This window comes from Podarcis muralis, chromosome 7, assembly GCF_964188315.1.
Source record: "Podarcis muralis chromosome 7, rPodMur119.hap1.1, whole genome shotgun sequence".
NCBI lineage: Eukaryota > Metazoa > Chordata > Lepidosauria > Squamata > Lacertidae > Podarcis > Podarcis muralis.
Genome location: NC_135661.1, coordinates 11,755,638 through 11,767,705, shown reverse-complemented (window position 1 = coordinate 11,767,705; position 12,068 = coordinate 11,755,638).

Genomic DNA, 12,068 nt, shown 5'->3' with positions numbered 1-12,068 from the left:
TGACAACCCTTCAGTTCACTTCTGTTCTGGCCTGTGAATAAACAAGAGCTGTTTGAAGAATCACTGTGTTGTCTGATATGTTCACCCACAACTTAACAATCTCCGTCAATGGTAAAGACACCCCACCCTCCTCCTCAGTGCCTCCCCGTTGTGAACTCCAGCAGATTGGAATCTGGCTGACATGGAGCTGTGCTGGGGTGGGGGGAGAGAGATGTGAAACTTAGCAGGAAGGGACGGGTCACCTTCATTGTGCTCTAAGGCAATACAGTGGTACCTCGGGTTAAGTACTTAATTCGTTCGGGAGGTCCGCTCTTAACCTGAAACTGTTCTTAACCTGAAGCACCACTTTAGCTAATGGGGCCTCCTGCTGACACCGTGCCGCCAGAGCACAATTTCTGTTCTCATCCTGCATCCTGAAGCAAAGTTCTTAACCCGAGATACTATTTCTGGGTTAGCGGAGTCTGTAACCTGAAGCGTATGTAACCTGAAGTGTATGTAACCTGAGGTACCACTGTAATGTGAACCCAGCTGCCCTCAACTCCCTACAGCCTCCACCCTATCCCATAGCAATCCAGAAGCCAAGGACTAGAGTGGGACCCTAGTTCAAATCCCCACTGAATCCTAAAGCTCACTTAGTGGCCTGGAGCCAGCTGGTACCTTTCAGCCTAACTTGCTGTTGTTGTGAGGGGTAAAATTAGTGGAAGGGAGAACTGTCAACACAACCTGAGCTCTTTGGTGTAAGGTCTTGGGTCAAAAATGTGGCAGGCCTCCAGGGATAGCGAAGACTCCACTTTTCCTGAATACTGCTGCCTGAAAGTCAGAAATGGCTGGATGAGGAAGAGCAGGCTTTGAAGACTGGCATTTTTGGTAAAGCGCTTCACCAAAGGCCCCTTAGATAAGAATACAGATCCTCTTATGGATCATAACTGGTTGAAGAAGATGAGGTGTAGAGTAGAAATAAATGGACAAATTAAGAAATGGGGTTCTCCAAGGATCAATATTGGGCGCTGTGCTTCTGAACTTGTTTGTAAGTGTCCTGGAGTGTCCAAGATGGTTAAAACCTTGGTTCTGGCTGCCTCAGTGGGAGACAAGGGAGGCAGAAGGCTCACTGCATCCGCTTTGCTGAAAGCCCAGCTCCATTGGAACCTCCTACCCCTGCACTGCGCCTGTGTATGAGGTTTATTTCCCTCCTCTTCCTTCCTGTCCCCCTTTCCTTGTGTATTGCTAGATTGTAAGTCTGCAGGCAGGGACGCGGGTGGCGCTGTGGTCTAAACCACAGAGCCTAGGGCAGGGGTCTGCAACCCGCGGCTCCGGAGCCGTATGTGGCTCTTTTACACCTTTGCCGCGGCTCCGGGGCGGATACTAGCGAGGGGAGGAGGCGCATTGTGCGCCCCGACACTCCCCACTGTGGCGGGCGCTGTACTGGCTGTGACGTCGCATGGGGGCGGTGCGTGCGTTAGTCACCCACCGTCCCGGCGTCACCTTCCCGGTTTTGCGGCTCCCAGTCCCCCCCCCCCTTCGGAAACGGGTCCAAGTGGCTCTTTTTGTCTTAAAGGTTGCAGACCCCTGGCCTAGGGCTTGCCGATCAGAAGGTCAGCGGTTCCAAACCACACGACGGGGTGAGCGAGCTCCTGTTGCTCAGTCCCTGCTCCTCGGTCCCTGCTCCTGCCAACCTAGCAGTTTGAAAGCATGCCAAAAAGTGCAAGTAGATAAATAGGTATCGCTCCAGTGGGAAGGTAAATGGCGTTTCCGTGCTCTGCTCTGGTTTGCGAGAAGCGGCTTAGTCATGCTGGCCACATGACCCGGAAGCTGTACGGCGGCTCCCTCGGCCAATAAAGCGAGATGAGCGCCGCAACCCCAGAGTCGGCCACGACTGGACCTAACGGTCAGGGGTCCCTTTACCTTTAAGTCTGCAAGCAGGGACTGCCTTCCTCTAATAGTATGTAAGCCACTCTCCGGGAGCCCTTTTGGCTGAAGGGTAGGGTACAGCTGCTCTAAATAAATACCAAATAAATAATAAAATGCTGCTTGCCTACCAAATAAATATCAACATGCTGCCACTTTAATGTGCCTTTGCTGCACTGTGGCCATCTATGCACCTCACTGCACTGTTACACATATGGGGTGGCAGCAGCCACAAGACTGCCCAGTCTCTCTGTGTGTCTGTGAGCCAAAAGGCCTGCCTTGTGGGCTCAGTCTTTCCTCGAGTTGTTTGCAAGAACCTCTGCTCCTAGAAACTGACCCTTGACCATATATATATGTAATTTCTATACCGCCCTTCACCTGAGGATCACAGAGCAGAATGCAGTATAACAACACAAAGATACATAACATAGTTATGCTTTGAACCATCCCGAGATGAATGGTGGTGTACAAATGTAATAAATTAAAACCAAACAAGCGTGTCCCCCCCCCCCCCAGTTTAAAAGGCCATAGATTGTTTAATTAGCCAAAGGCCTTAAATACACAACTGATCCCCTCCCCCTTTGGCTGGTGTTGCGTGTGTGACTGTGCCCAGTGAAGCAAAATTATCCCCATTCCCCCCACCCCACATTGCACTCATAAACAAGCCCCCACACCTGCCCCCAGTCTACAGGGAAGAGAGTGAACTGATTTTCCTTGCCCCTGCCCAAGTGTTGTTCTTCCAGAAAAAGAGGCAATGGTGCCCACCTGAGAGGTGCCAGAGCTGAGTTCCTGCAAGTTCTGGCTGAAGAAAAGCCCTGCCCCTGCCTGAGACCCTTCTAAGGAGAAGCTCCTCCTAAGGGTTGTCTCCTGCACTCTCTGACATTTTTGTGGGGGCTGGACGCCAGTGTGGTGTAGTGGTTAAGAGCTGTGGACTCGTATTCTGGTGAACCGGGTTCGCTTCCCTACTCCTCCACATGCAGCTGCTGGGTGACCTTGGGCTAGTCACACTTCTCTGAAATCTCTCAGCCCCACTCACCTCACAGAGTGTTTGTTGTGGGGGAGGAAGGGAAAGGAAAATGTGAGCCGCTTTGAGACACCTTCGGGTAGTGATAAAGCGGGATATCAAATCCAAACTCTTCTTCCTCTTCCTCTTCCTCTTCCTCTTCCTCTTCACCTTTGATCAGGAACATGGAAAGAACTGACTGGTAGTCTTTTAAAAAGCATTTGGCGCTTGTCACCTTTAATTTTTGTAAACTGGTTTGTTCGTTTTTTACTTGAATGTCAGATCCTGTCAGATTGTGTCAGATCCTGGCCAAAGCACTAACACTCATTGGATCCTTCCATCCAGATGGGATCAAATTTGCTCAGCTACAACCCAGTGGAACAGGAAGTAAAGCGTAAACAGTTAAAACCACAAGAAACTGAAACAAATTGCTCAGTTTATTAGCGTAAAACGCTTAATGGTGTTATGAAATGATAACATGAAAACGTATGGAATTTACAGGAAATAAAATTGCATAAGACAAAATGTTTGAAAATAAAGCAACTTAAATATGATGAAATTTGAAGCAAAGCAATTATATATAATTTGTATATACTAAATGGTGTAAACTAATAATTAACATCAACAAAGCAATTAATATGAGTAAATAACAATCTCCCCAAATTTGGCCATACATGTCATGCTTTCACTTTTGTTTTGGCTTCATATTGGTTTTCTGGGACTTCATATCTGTTTTCTGAAGCCAAAGTCTCAACCAGTAGCACTGAAAGCAGAAGAGTTACACAAGGTTCAAGCAGCTTACAGAAAAACAATACAGACATGTCATAGTGTTATCCATCTTAATCCATTAGGGCTTCTCTGCTGTGTGCAATAAACTTTAGCGCAGGGTATGCAGGCACAATAAAGGTACCCCTGCCCGTAAGGGCCAGTCTTGACAGACTCTAGGGTTGTGCGCCCATCTCACTCAAGAGGCCGAGGGCCAGCGCTGTCCGCAGACACTTCCGGGTCATGTGGCCAGCATGACAAGCTGCATCTGGCGAGCCAGCGCAGCACACGGAACGCCGTTTACCTTCCCGCTGGTAAGCGGTCCCTATTTATCTACTTGCACCCGGGGGTGCTTTCAAACTGCTAGGTTGGCAGGCACTGGGACCGAGCAGCGGGAGCGCACCCCGCCGCGGGGATCCGGTTAAGTTGTCAAGGGCTGATTTCTTTTCCTGTGATAAAAAGCCTTCTGTTTCGACCGCCAAAGCCCTCAGGGGAGCATTTGCAACCGTTTGGCACAATTTTTGAGTGAATTACCGAAAGTCAGATTTTTTCTGAAATTGTGACCCCGGGGCTTAGGGATTTTTTCAAAACAATCTTTGTGTGCCGGTTAAGTTGTCGAGGGCTGATTTATTTTCCTGTGATTAAATGCCTTCTGTTTCGACCGCCAAACCTCTCAGGGGAGCATTTGCAACCGTTTGGCACCATTTTTGAGTGAATTACCGAAAGTCAGATTTTTGATGAAATTGTGACCCCGGGGCTTAGGATTTTTTCAAAAAAATCTTTTTCTGCCGGTTAAGTTGTCGAGGGCTGATTTCCTTTCCTGTGATTAAATGCCTTCTGTTTCGACCGCCAAATCTCTCAGGGGAGGATTTGCAACCGTTTGGCACCATTTTTGAGTGAATTGCCGAAAGCCAGATTTTTTATGAAATTGTGACCCCGGGGCTTAGGATTTTTTCAAAAAAATCTTTTACTGTCGGTTAAGTTGTCGAGGGCTGATTTCTTTTCCTGTGATAAAAAGCCTTCTGTTTCGACCGCCAAACGTTTCAGGGGAGCATTTGCAACCGTTTGGCACAATTTTTGAGTGAATTACCGAAAGTCATATTTTTTATGAAATTGTGATTTCAAAAAACCGTTTGGCACCATTTTTGAGTGAATTGCCGAAAGCCAGATTTTTTATGAAATTGTGACCCCGGGGCTTAGGATTTTTTCAAAAAAATCTTTTTCTGCCGGTTAAGTTGTCGAGGGCTGATTTCTTTTCCTGTGATTAAATGCCTTCTGTTTCGACCGCCAAACCTTTCAGGGGAGGATTTGCAACCGTTTGGCACCATTTTTGAGTGAATTGCCGAAAGCCAGATTTTTTATGAAATTGTGACCCCGGGGCTTAGGATTTTTTCAAGAAAATCTTTTCGCGCCGGTTAAGTTGTCGAGGGCCGATTTCTTTTCCTGTGATAAAAAGCCTTCTGTTTCGACCGCCAAACCTCTCAGGGGAGCATTTGCAACCGTTTGGCACCATTTTTGAGTGATTTGCCAAAAGTCAGATTTTTGATGAAATTGTGACCCCGGGGCTTAGGGATTTTTTCAAAAAAATCTTTGTGTGCCGGTTCAGTTGTCAAGGGCTGATTTCTTTTCCTGTGATTAAATGCCTTCTGTTTCGACCGCGAAACTTCTCAGGGGAGCATTTGCAACCGTTTGGCACCATTTTTGAGTGATTTGCCGAAAGTCAGATTTTTGATGAAATTGTGACCCCGGGGCTTAGAATTTTTTCAAAAAAATCTTTTCCTGCCGGTTCAGTTGTCGAGGGCTGATTTCTTTTCCTGTGATTAAAAGCCTTTTGTTTCAACCGCTAAACCTCTCAGGGGAGCATTTGCAACCGTTTGGCACCATTTTTGAATGAATTGCCGAAAGTCAGATTTTTGATGAAATTGTGACCCCGGGGCTTAGGATTTTTTCAAAACAATCTTTTTCTGCCGGTTAAGTTGTCGAGGGCTGATTTCTTTTCCTGTGATAAAAAGCCTTCTGTTTCGACCGTGAAACTTCTCAGGGGAGCATTTGCAACCGTTTGGCACCATTTTTGAGTGAATTACCGAAAGTCAGATTTTTTATGAAATTGTGACCCCGGGGCTTAGGATTTTTTCAAAAAAATCTTTTTCTGCCGGTTAAGTTGTCGAGGGCTGATTTCTTTTCCTGTGATTAAATGCCTTCTGTTTCGACCGCCAAACCTTTCAGGGGAGGATTTGCAACCGTTTGGCACCATTTTTGAGTGAATTGCCGAAAGCCAGATTTTTTATGAAATTGTGACCCCGGGGCTTAGGATTTTTTCAAGAAAATCTTTTCGCGCCGGTTAAGTTGTCGAGGGCTGATTTCTTTTCCTGTGATTAAAAGCCTTTTGTTTCTACCGCCAATCCTTTCAGGGGAGCATTTGCAACCGTTTGGCACCATTTCTGAGAGAATTGCCGAAAGTGAGATTTTTTATGAAATTGTGACCCCGGGGCTTAGGGATTTTTTCAAAACAATCTTTGTGTGTCGGTTAAGTTGTCGAGGGCTGATTTATTTTCGTGTGATTAAATGCCTTCTGTTTCGACCGCCAAACCTCTCAGGGGAGTATTTGCAACCGTTTGGCACCATTTCTGAGTGAATTGCCGAAAGTGAGATTTTTTATGAAATTGTGACCCCGGGGCTTAGCATTTTTTCAAAAAAATCTTTTTCTGCCGGTTAAGTTGTCGATGGCCGATTTCTTTTCCTGTGATAAAAAGCCTTCTGTTTCGACCGCCAAAGCTCTCAGGGGAGCATTTGCAACCGTTTGGCACAATTTTTGAGTGAATTACCGAAAGTCAGATTTTTTCTGAAATTGTGACCCCGGGGCTTAGGGATTTTTTCAAAACAATCTTTGTGTGCCGGTTAAGTTGTCGAGGGCTGATTTATTTTCCTGTGATTAAATGCCTTCTGTTTCGACCGCCAAACCTCTCAGGGGAGTATTTGCAACCGTTTGGCACCATTTCTGAGTGAATTGCCGAAAGTGAGATTTTTTATGAAATTGTGACCCCGGGGCTTAGCATTTTTTCAAAAAAATCTTTTTCTGCCGGTTCAGTTGTCGATGGCCGATTTCTTTTCCTGTGATAAAAAGCCTTCTGTTTCGACCGCCAAACCTCTCAGGGGAGCATTTGCAACCGTTTGGCACCATTTTTGAGTGATTTGCCGAAAGTCAGATTTTTGATGAAATTGTGACCCCGGGGCTTAGAATTTTTTCAAAAAAATCTTTTCCTGCCGGTTCAGTTGTCGAGGGCTGATTTCTTTTCCTGTGATTAAAAGCCTTTTGTTTCAACCGCCAAACCTCTCAGGGGAGCATTTGCAACCGTTTGGCACCATTTTTGAATGAATTGCCGAAAGTCAGATTTTTGATGAAATTGTGACCCCGGGGCTTAGCATTTTTTCAAAAAAATCTTTTTCTGCCGGTTAAGTTGTCGATGGCAGATTTCTTTTCCTGTGATAAAAAGCCTTCTGTTTCGACCGCCAAACCTCTCAGAGGAGCATTTGCAACCGTTTGGCACCATTTCTGAGTGAATTACCGAAAGTCAGATTTTTTATGAAATTGTGACCCCGGGGCTTAGGATTTTTTCAAAACAATCTTTTTCTGCCGGTTAAGTTGTCGAGGGCTGATTTCTTTTCCTGTGATAAAAAGCCTTCTGTTTCGACCGTGAAACTTCTCAGGGGAGCATTTGCAACCGTTTGGCACCATTTTTGAGTGAATTACCGAAAGTCAGATTTTTTCTGAAATTGTGACCCCGGGGCTTAGGGATTTTTTCAAAACAATCTTTGTGTGTCGGTTAAGTTGTCGAGGGCTGATTTCTTTTCCTGTGATTAAATGCCTTCTGTTTCGACCGCCAAACCTTTCAGGGGAGGATTTGCAACCGTTTGGCACCATTTTTGAGTGAATTGCCGAAAGCCAGATTTTTTATGAAATTGTGACCCCGGGGCTTAGGATTTTTTCAAGAAAATCTTTTCGCGCCGGTTAAGTTGTCGAGGGCTGATTTCTTTTCCTGTGATAAAAAGCCTTCTGTTTCGACCGCCAAACCTCTCAGGGGAGCATTTGCAACCGTTTGGCACCATGTTTGAGTGAATTGCCGAAAGTCAGATTTTTTATGAAATTGTGACCCCGGGGCTTAGGGATTTTTTCAAAAAAATCTTTGTGTGCCGGTTCAGTTGTCGAGGGCTGATTTCTTTTCCTGTGATTAAAAGCCTTTTGTTTCAACCGCCAATCCTTTCAGGGGAGCATTTGCAACCGTTTGGCACCATTTTTGAGTGAATTGCCGAAAGTCAGATTTTTTATGAAATTGTGACCCCGGGGCTTAGGATTTTTTCAAGAAAATCTTTTCGCGCCGGTTAAGTTGTCGAGGGCTGATTTCTTTTCCTGTGATAAAAAGCCTTCTGTTTCGACCGCCAAACCTCTCAGGGGAGCATTTGCAACCGTTTGGCACCATGTTTGAGTGAATTGCCGAAAGTCAGATTTTTTATGAAATTGTGACCCCGGGGCTTAGGGATTTTTTCAAAACAATCTTTGTGTGCCGGTTCAGTTGTCGAGGGCTGATTTCTTTTCCTGTGATTAAAAGCCTTTTGTTTCAACCGCCAATCCTTTCAGGGGAGCATTTGCAACCGTTTGGCACCATTTTTGAGTGACTTGCCGAAAGTCAGATTTTTTATGAAATTGTGACCCCGGGGCTTAGCATTTTTTCAAAAAAATCTTTTTCTGCCGGTTAAGTTGTCGATGGCCGATTTCTTTTCCTGTGATAAAAAGCCTTCTGTTTCGACCGCCAAAGCTCTCAGGGGAGCATTTGCAACCGTTTGGCACAATTTTTGAGTGAATTACCGAAAGTCAGATTTTTTCTGAAATTGTGACCCCGGGGCTTAGGGATTTTTTCAAAAAAATCTTTTTCTGCCGGTTAAGTTGTCGAGGGCTGATTTATTTTCCTGTGATTAAATGCCTTCTGTTTCGACCGCCAAACCTCTCAGGGGAGGATTTGCAACCGTTTGGCACCATTTTTGAGTGATTTGCCGAAAGTCAGATTTTTGATGAAATTGTGACCCCGGGGCTTAGAATTTTTTCAAAAAAATCTTTTCCTGCCGGTTCAGTTGTCGAGGGCTGATTTCTTTTCCTGTGATTCCTGTGTTTCAACCGCCAAACCTCTCAGGGGAGCATTTGCAACCGTTTGGCACCATTTTTGAGTGATTTGCCGAAAGTCAGATTTTTGATGAAATTGTGACCCCGGGGCTTAGAATTTTTTCAAAAAAATCTTTTCCTGCCGGTTCAGTTGTCGAGGGCTGATTTCTTTTCCTGTGATTAAAAGCCTTTTGTTTCAACCGCCAAACCTCTCAGGGGAGCATTTGCAACCGTTTGGCACCATTTCTGAGTGAATTACCGAAAGTCAGATTTTTTATGAAATTGTGACCCCGGGGCTTAGGATTTTTTCAAAACAATCTTTTTCTGCCGGTTAAGTTGTCGAGGGCTGATTTCTTTTCCTGTGATAAAAAGCCTTCTGTTTCGACCGTGAAACTTCTCAGGGGAGCATTTGCAACCGTTTGGCACCATTTTTGAGTGAAATACCGAAAGTCAGATTTTTTATGAAATTGTGACCCCGGGGCTTAGGATTTTTTCAAAAAAATCTTTTTCTGCCGGTTAAGTTGTCGAGGGCTGATTTCTTTTCCTGTGATTAAATGCCTTCTGTTTCGACCGCCAAACCTTTCAGGGGAGGATTTGCAACCGTTTGGCACCATTTTTGAGTGAATTGCCGAAAGCCAGATTTTTTATGAAATGGTGACCCCGGGGCTTAGGATTTTTTCAAGAAAATCTTTTCGCGCCGGTTAAGTTGTCGAGGGCTGATTTCTTTTCCTGTGATAAAAAGCCTTCTGTTTCGACCGCCAAACCTCTCAGGGGAGCATTTGCAACCGTTTGGCACCATGTTTGAGTGAATTGCCGAAAGTCAGATTTTTTATGAAATTGTGACCCCGGGGCTTAGGGATTTTTTCAAAAAAATCTTTGTGTGCCGGTTCAGTTGTCGAGGGCTGATTTCTTTTCCTGTGATTAAAAGCCTTTTGTTTCAACCGCCAATCCTTTCAGGGGAGCATTTGCAACCGTTTGGCACCATTTTTGAGTGAATTGCCGAAAGTCAGATTTTTTATGAAATTGTGACCCCGGGGCTTAGGATTTTTTCAAGAAAATCTTTTCGCGCCGGTTAAGTTGTCGAGGGCTGATTTCTTTTCCTGTGATAAAAAGCCTTCTGTTTCGACCGCCAAACCTCTCAGGGGAGCATTTGCAACCGTTTGGCACCATGTTTGAGTGAATTGCCGAAAGTCAGATTTTTTATGAAATTGTGACCCCGGGGCTTAGGGATTTTTTCAAAAAAATCTTTGTGTGCCGGTTCAGTTGTCGAGGGCTGATTTCTTTTCCTGTGATTAAAAGCCTTTTGTTTCAACCGCCAATCCTTTCAGGGGAGCATTTGCAACCGTTTGGCACCATTTTTGAGTGACTTGCCGAAAGTCAGATTTTTTATGAAATTGTGACCCCGGGGCTTAGCATTTTTTCAAAAAAATCTTTTTCTGCCGGTTAAGTTGTCGATGGCCGATTTCTTTTCCTGTGATAAAAAGCCTTCTGTTTCGACCGCCAAAGCTCTCAGGGGAGCATTTGCAACCGTTTGGCACCATGTTTGAGTGAATTACCGAAAGTCAGATTTTTTCTGAAATTGTGACCCCGGGGCTTAGGGATTTTTTCAAAACAATCTTTGTGTGTCGGTTAAGTTGTCGAGGGCTGATTTCTTTTCCTGTGATTAAATGCCTTCTGTTTCGACCGCCAAACCTCTCAGGGGAGTATTTGCAACCGTTTGGCACCATTTTTGAGTGAATTGCCGAAAGCCAGATTTTTTATGAAATTGTGACCCCGGGGCTTAGGATTTTTTCAAAAAAATCTTTTCGCGCCGGTTAAGTTGTCGATGGCCGATTTCTTTTCCTGTGATAAAAAGCCTTCTGTTTCGACCGCCAAAGCTCTCAGGGGAGCATTTGCAACCGTTTGGCACAATTTTTGAGTGAATTACCGAAAGTCAGATTTTTTCTGAAATTGTGACCCCGGGGCTTAGCATTTTTTCAAAAAAATCTTTTTCTGCCGGTTAAGTTGTCGATGGCAGATTTCTTTTCCTGTGATAAAAAGCCTTCTGTTTCGACCGCCAAACCTCTCAGGGGAGCATTTGCAACCGTTTGGCACCATTTTTGAATGAATTGCCGAAAGTCAGATTTTTGATGAAATTGTGACCCCGGGGCTTAGGATTTTTTCAAAACAATCTTTTTCTGCCGGTTAAGTTGTCGAGGGCTGATTTCTTTTCCTGTGATAAAAAGCCTTCTGTTTCGACCGTGAAACTTCTCAGGGGAGCATTTGCAACCGTTTGGCACAATTTATGAGTGAATTACCGAAAGTCAGATTTTTTCTGAAATTGTGACCCCGGGGCTTAGGGATTTTTTCAAAACAATCTTTGTGTGCCGGTTAAGTTGTCGAGGGCTGATTTATTTTCCTGTGATTAAATGCCTTCTGTTTCGACCGCCAAACCTCTCAGGGGAGTATTTGCAACCGTTTGGCACCATTTCTGAGTGAATTGCCGAAAGTGAGATTTTTTATGAAATTGTGACCCCGGGGCTTAGCATTTTTTCAAAAAAATCTTTTTCTGCCGGTTAAGTTGTCGATGGCCGATTTCTTTTCCTGTGATAAAAAGCCTTCTGTTTCGACCGCCAAAGCTCTCAGGGGAGCATTTGCAACCGTTTGGCACCATTTTTGAGTGATTTGCCGAAAGTCAGATTTTTGATGAAATTGTGACCCCGGGGCTTAGGGATTTTTTCAAAAAAATCTTTTCCTGCCGGTTCAGTTGTCGAGGGCTGATTTCTTTTCCTGTGATTAAATGCCTTTTGTTTCAACCGCCAAACCTCTCAGGGGAGCATTTGCAACCGTTTGGCACCATTTTTGAATGAATTGCCGAAAGTCAGATTTTTGATGAAATTGTGACCCCGGGGCTTAGCATTTTTTCAAAAAAATCTTTTTCTGCCGGTTAAGTTGTCGATGGCAGATTTCTTTTCCTGTGATAAAAAGCCTTCTGTTTCGACCGCCAAACCTCTCAGGGGAGCATTTGCAACCGTTTGGCACCATTTCTGAGTGAATTACCGAAAGTCAGATTTTTTATGAAATTGTGACCCCGGGCCTTAGGATTTTTTCAAAACAATCTTTTTCTGCCGGTTAAGTTGTCGAGGGCTGATTTCTTTTCCTGTGATAAAAAGCCTTCTGTTTCGACCGTGAAACTTCTCAGGGGAGCATTTGCAACCGTTTGGCACCATTTTTGAGTGAATTACCGAAAGTCAGATTTTT